Genomic DNA, 6,462 nt, shown 5'->3' with positions numbered 1-6,462 from the left:
TAGGTTTAGGGCCCACTCTATTCTGGTTGTCGTTGTTAGGTGCCACTGAGTTCGCTCTAACTCAAGCAACCTTATGTGTAACAGAACGAAACACTACCCAGTCCTGTGCCATCCTCACAATTGTTATTGTGTTTGAGCCCATTGTTGCAACCACTGTGTCAGTCCATCTCATTGAGGGTCTGTATCTTTTTCGCTGACCCTCTACTTTTCCAAGCATGATGTCTTTCTCCAGCAATTGGTCCCTCCTGATGACATGTCCAAAGTAAGAGAGACAAAGTCTTGCCATCCTCGCTTCTAAGGAGCATTCTGGTTGTACTTCCTCCATTACAGACTTGTTCATACTTCTGCTCTCATTAACAAAACAAAAGAAAACCCCTGTTTCCAAACAAGGTCATATTTACAAGCACAGGAGTTAGGATTTCGACTCATATTTTAGAGGGACACAACTCAATCCCTAACAGGATCAAAGTGTTTCATAACATTTGACTGCCCCAATGGTACTGAACTTTAAAGGGGAAAAAATCTCTTTGATCTTGATCTTGGGAGAGAGCAGAGCTGTAGAACTTGGTCCTTTTCCCTGGCTAGGTGATTAGAATTGGAAGAAGGGAGGGTGTACTCCTGCCTGATGAAACAAAGTTGATCTTAATTACATTTGGCCCAATTCTGTATTACTTCAAGTCCATAATCCTTTATTTAGAATTCCAAAATCCAAACTAGTTCTGAAAACTGAAAGTTTTTCCGTAATACATTTTTCAGCAACACATGGCCTACTGATGAGCTATTTCTGCTCAGTGTTATGATTAAGCATACTATGGTACTTTTCAAAACTCTGAAACATTTCTAAATTCCAAAATCCACCTGGCCCCAGGCCTTCCCATAAGAGATCTGGGAATTATGTGCTGATTCACTTCAGTTCCATAATATTCTTTAGAAAAGAGATTGGGAAAACTATGTTTTTCACTTATAATTAATAGAAATTCTTTACCTAGAATTGGCTTTGAAATAAAATATAAGATATATATATATATGTATATAACTTAGTTTTTTTTTTTTTTAATTTCACCCCTTTGGAATGTTATGTAAGACTATGAGAGACAGTACAGTACAGGGTTGTAGCAGGAAAAAGATGAGAGACCCAAAGGGCTACTTGAAGGGAATTTACTGAAGGAACTATTTGCAGGGGTGTGGTCAGGGTCGAGGACACCAACAGAGGAGAGTGCTTAATAGCATGGATTCTGGAGCCAGACTTCCTGACTTCAAACCCCATTTGCTATGTATCCTTGGGCTAGTTACTGAATCTCTTTGTGCCTCATCTTACATTATTATAATACAGTAAAATCCTATTTAACTGACTTTTCACAATCACCAGCCTGTGAAGTAGACAAGACTGGCAGCTTTATCCCTTTGACATATGAGAAAATCAGAGAAACTAAGTAATTTGCTCAAGGTTATGCAGTGAATTCGCAGCAAGTAAGGACTGGCAGTCAGATCTTCCCACCGTCAAGGCTGTGCTCTTTCTAATCCATCACCTGCCTGGTTCACAGAGTCATGCCCCAACCTTGACTTCTCCAGGAAGAGAACCTGTCACACGGTGTTCTCGGCCTGGCCAATTCTCATGCAATCAGGAAGGGCTCTGAGGTGCTTCCAGAAACATCAGCATTTGGTATTTCTTGTTTCATATCTCTGCCCAGATAATTATCCCAACTTGTTTTAACAGAGCAATCACATAATCCATGGAGTGCAACTTGATCTTGCTTGCAGAGAAAGCAGGACTGAGGGAGTGGATTTGGTTGTTGTAAGGGGATTAAAGGCAGTTTTCTAATTCAAAGGTAGAATTAAGAGTGGACTGCTTTTCTCCTAAACGCATGGACATTAACACGGAGTACACCAACTCCGCAGGTATGAGTAAAACAAAGTCACGTGTAATATCAACTCTGCCTCCGAGGCCCGGTAGGAAGGAAAGCAAAGTCAGAGGACATAAATTTCTGGACCTCTCTCATCTCACCCTCTGCTTCCTTGCCGGTGCTATCCATCAATGGAAACCAAAGAGAATCCTGAGGACAAGGAAGTCCAGATAACGCAGTTCATAGATTCAACCTCTTGAGGCAGAGGGCAGGGCAAAGACAGGTGGGGAATAGATCCCAGATGAGGGTGGGGCAAATGGAGAGCAAACAACTCAGAATTTCATCAACTCCAATACCAAAAAGCATCGTGTTCTTGTAACAGGGGCAGGCATATCTTCCAAGAAATAGTAACGCACAGTAGGCAATCACACACTATGTCAATTTTCTATTGCTGTGTAACAAATTACCCCAAAGTGTAGCAGCTTAAATCAAAATAAAATAAAACATTCATTATCCTACACAGTTTTTTGGGGCTAGGAACCCGGGAGGGGCTTAGCTGGGTGGCTCTGGCTCAGGGTGTCAGATGAGGTTGCATCCAGGTCAGGATGCCTCACTCACATGGCTATTTGCTGGTGGCCTCAGCTCTTCGCTGGCTGTTGGCAAGAGGTTTCAGTTCCTTGGCACATGGGCCTTTCCATAGGATGGCTTGCAACATGGCAGCTGGCTTTTCCTAGAGTAAGTGATCCAAGAGAGAGCAAGAGGAAGCAACAAAGTCTTTTATTAATTACTCTCAAAAGTTTGACACCATTACTTCTGCCACATTCTATTTGTTAGAGTTCCTAAGTTCAACCCAGATTTAAGGGCAGAGAATTAGACTCCACATTTTGAAGTGAGGAGTACATAGTAATTTGTGGACCTATTTAAAACCACCACATGCTTTGAAGAGATCAGTAGGAGAAATAGTTCAGGATGATTATCACAACAGGGATGAAGGACTGGCCTGCAAAAGATCTGAGAAAACCTAGAAAGAAGGCTCTCAGAGCCCTCCCACGCACTCCCCTTCTTCCATGCACCAAGGGCCTCAGGATTTCCTAGTAAATGAGGCTGTATTGGAATCCATTCTTCTTGGTAGGCCCTGTGTCTTCTTAATCATCCCAACTTCTTATTATACCTACCTTATTTCCCATTATTGCTTTTGGCTGCCTGTTTTTGGAAAGCAGGCAGTTAAGTGAAGTATTCGTGGTTTGTAATGGATGTCTTAAAGAGATTACCAAATTCTTATAAAAGGTCTCCTGGGGAGGCTCAATGGACCCAAAGGAGCCATTCTCTTTAAAACAGAATTTCATATGGGAGAAAAGGGTGGTTTCGTGACACTAGTAAGGCCCTCCTTGCCCCCAAATGATATTACAAAAACAACAAAGCACTTACTTATACATTAAAAATTATGATTCAATTCTCACCACAAAACTAAAGACACTTTTTATGATTTCTAACTGATGAGGAAACTAAAACCAGTAGAGAGAGAGACTAAATGGCTGAGGTTGGCTGTGAAGGAGAGTCCCCTGGTTCCCACTGTGAGGCGCCTGCGTTGAACTTGGTGGGCCTAGGGAGGATGGCTCATGAAGCCCTCAACCCATCATCACTATCCCAGCCATTATTTTCATGGTTTGGGGAAGATAACGTTGGTGCAGAGCCATTATAAAGCACTATTAGAATGCCTCTGGGTTTTCCAGGATGAGAGAGTTTCTATTAAAGTAGCAATTCTCAAACTTTTTAGTCTCAGAAACACTTTGCATTCTTAAAAAAAAATCAAAGACCCCAAAGACCTTTGGTTTATATGGGTTACATCTATTTATTATACTAATCGATTTAATTTCTTTTTTATTGTTGTTGTTAGGTATTGTCGAGTCAATTTTTGACTCGTAGCAACCTCATGTGACAGAGTAGAACTGCCCCCTAGGGTTTCCTAGGCTGTAATCTTTATGGAAGCAAATTGCCAGTACTTTCTCCCACAGAGCTGCTGGATGAGTTTGAACCACCAACCTTTTGGTAAGCAGCTGAGCGCTTAGCCATTGCACTGCACTGCCAGGGCTTCTTAATTTCTGTTTACCATATTAGAAATTAAAACTGAGAAATTTTAAAAACATTTATTAACTCACTTAAAAATAGCAGTGTCAATAATACCTACTACATGTTAACATAATGTTTTTATGAAAATAATACATTTTCAAAAAACAGGGAGAAGTGTGGCATTGTGTTACACTTTTGCAGATCTCTTTAGTGTCTGTCTTGGTAGAAAATAGCTAGATTCTCATATCTGCTTCTGCATTCAATCTGTTGTAAAACCACACATAGTGTAGCCCATGGAAAATTCGTCTGTATACTCATAAGATGAGCAAATAATCTAAGAAACCTGTCTGTATGAAGAAGAATGGGGCATCAGGATTGGAGGAAGACTCATTAACAAACTATGACATGCAGATGATACAACCTTGCTTGCTGAAAGTGAAGAGGACTTGAAGCACTTACTGATGAAGATCAAAGACCACAGCCTTCAGTACGGATTACACCTCAACATGAAGAAAACAAAAATCCTCACAACTGGACCAATAAGCAACATCATGGAAAATGGAGAAAAGTTTGACATTGTCAAGGATTTCATTTTCCTTGGATCCACAACTAACACTCATGGAAGCAGCAGTCAAAAAATCAAATGACACATTGCATTGGGAAAATCTGCTGCAAAAGACCTGCTAGAACTGTTGAAAAGCAAAGATGTCAGCTTGAAGGCTAAGGTGCGCGTGACCCAAGCCATGGTGTTTTCAATCGCCTCATATGCATTCGAAAGCTGGAAAATGTATAAGGAAGACTGAAGAATTGACGCATTTGAATTAGGGTGTTGACAAGGAATATTGAATATACCACCGACTGCCAAAAGAACGAACAAATCTTTCTTGGAAGAAGTACAACCAGAATGCTCCTTAGAAGCAAGGATGGTGAGACTTCATCTCACATACTTTGGACGTGTTATCAGGAAGGATCAGTTCCTGGAGAAAGACATCATGCCTGGTAAAGTAGAGGGTCAGTGAAAAGAGGAAGACCCTCAAGGAAATGTATTGATACAGTGGCTGCAACAATGGTCTCAAGCATAACAATGATAGTGAGGATGCCGCAGGACTGGGCAATGTTTACTTCTGTTGTATGCAGGGTCACTATGAGTTGGAACTGACAGGGTGGCACCTAACAACAACGACAATAGCAAAGTGTTGCTCAAGATAATTAAAAAACTGTTGCAGCCATACATTGGCCAGGAACTGCTAGAAGTTCAAGCCAGATTCATAAGAGGACATGGAACTGAGAGATATCATTGCTGATATCAGATGGATCTTGGCTGATTAAAGTGAAATCCAGACAGATATTTATTTACGTGTGTTTTGTTGACTGCACAAAGGCATTTGACTGTGTGGATGGTAATAAACTATGAATAATATTATGAAGACTAGAAATTCCAGAACACTTAATTGTGCTGCCACGGAACCTGCACATGGATCAAGAGGCAGTCACTCAAACAGAACAAGGGGATGCTGGATGGTTTAAAACTGGAAAAGGGTTGTATCTTTTCACCTAATACATACTTGGCAGCTAGTATGTTCTTCTCAGTGTTTGATTCTTTGCAATTCCAGGATGATAGGGTTTTAGATACAATTGATAACTGGTTCCAGCATAATGATTCTTAGTACGTAGGTTCATTACTAAGTGTGCATTAGCATTTCTATTTTTCAGAAACAGAAAAAGAGGCCCCTTTCCCCAACACATACTGACTCATTAACAACCCTTTTCAAAGACTTGTTGTTAGGTCTCATGGAGTCATTTTCGAGTCATACCAACCCCATGTGACAGAGTAGAACTGCCCTTTAGAGTATGCTAGGCTGTAATTTTACAAGACCAGGTCTTTCTCCTGGGGAGCCACTGGGTGGTTCTAACCTATAACCTTTCGGTTAGCAGCTAAGCACTTAACCATTTCATCACCAAGGCTCCTACCCTCAAGGAGCCGTGCTTGTTGTTGTTGTATGCCGTCAAGTCGATTCCAATTTATAATGACCATATAGGACAGAGTAGAACTGCCCCATAGGGTTTCCTAGGCTGAAATCTTTAAGGAAGCAGACTGCCACATCTTTCTCCCGAGGAGCCACTGGTGGGTTCGAACCACTGATCTTTTGGTTGGCTATTATGCCACCAGGGCCTACAGCCTTTAATACAAATTACACCTGAACATAAAGAAATCTAAAATCCTCACAACTGGACCAATAAACAGTGTCATGATAAATAGAGAGATCACAATTGTTAATGTCCTTTTAGGGCACACATGGAGAAGTTTATCTTGAAAGAGGAAGGTGACAGTTCTACAATAAGGTCTGGATTAGGATTAAGCTATTGAGACAAAGATACGCAAGTGCAGGCTGGATTCTGTTTTCTTTTAAAATGTTGATAGTTTATCACAGACTTCTTTGCATTTGTTTTGATTTTTTAAAAATGTTGCAGTAATGTACTATTTATCTTGATAACCAAGTTTTTTTTTTTTTTGATGCCTCCTTAAATTTTGTGCTCAAGCCAAGTG

This window comes from Elephas maximus, chromosome 1 (assembly GCF_024166365.1).
Source record: "Elephas maximus indicus isolate mEleMax1 chromosome 1, mEleMax1 primary haplotype, whole genome shotgun sequence".
NCBI lineage: Eukaryota > Metazoa > Chordata > Mammalia > Proboscidea > Elephantidae > Elephas > Elephas maximus.
Note: the sequence above shows the minus strand (reverse complement) of the source record.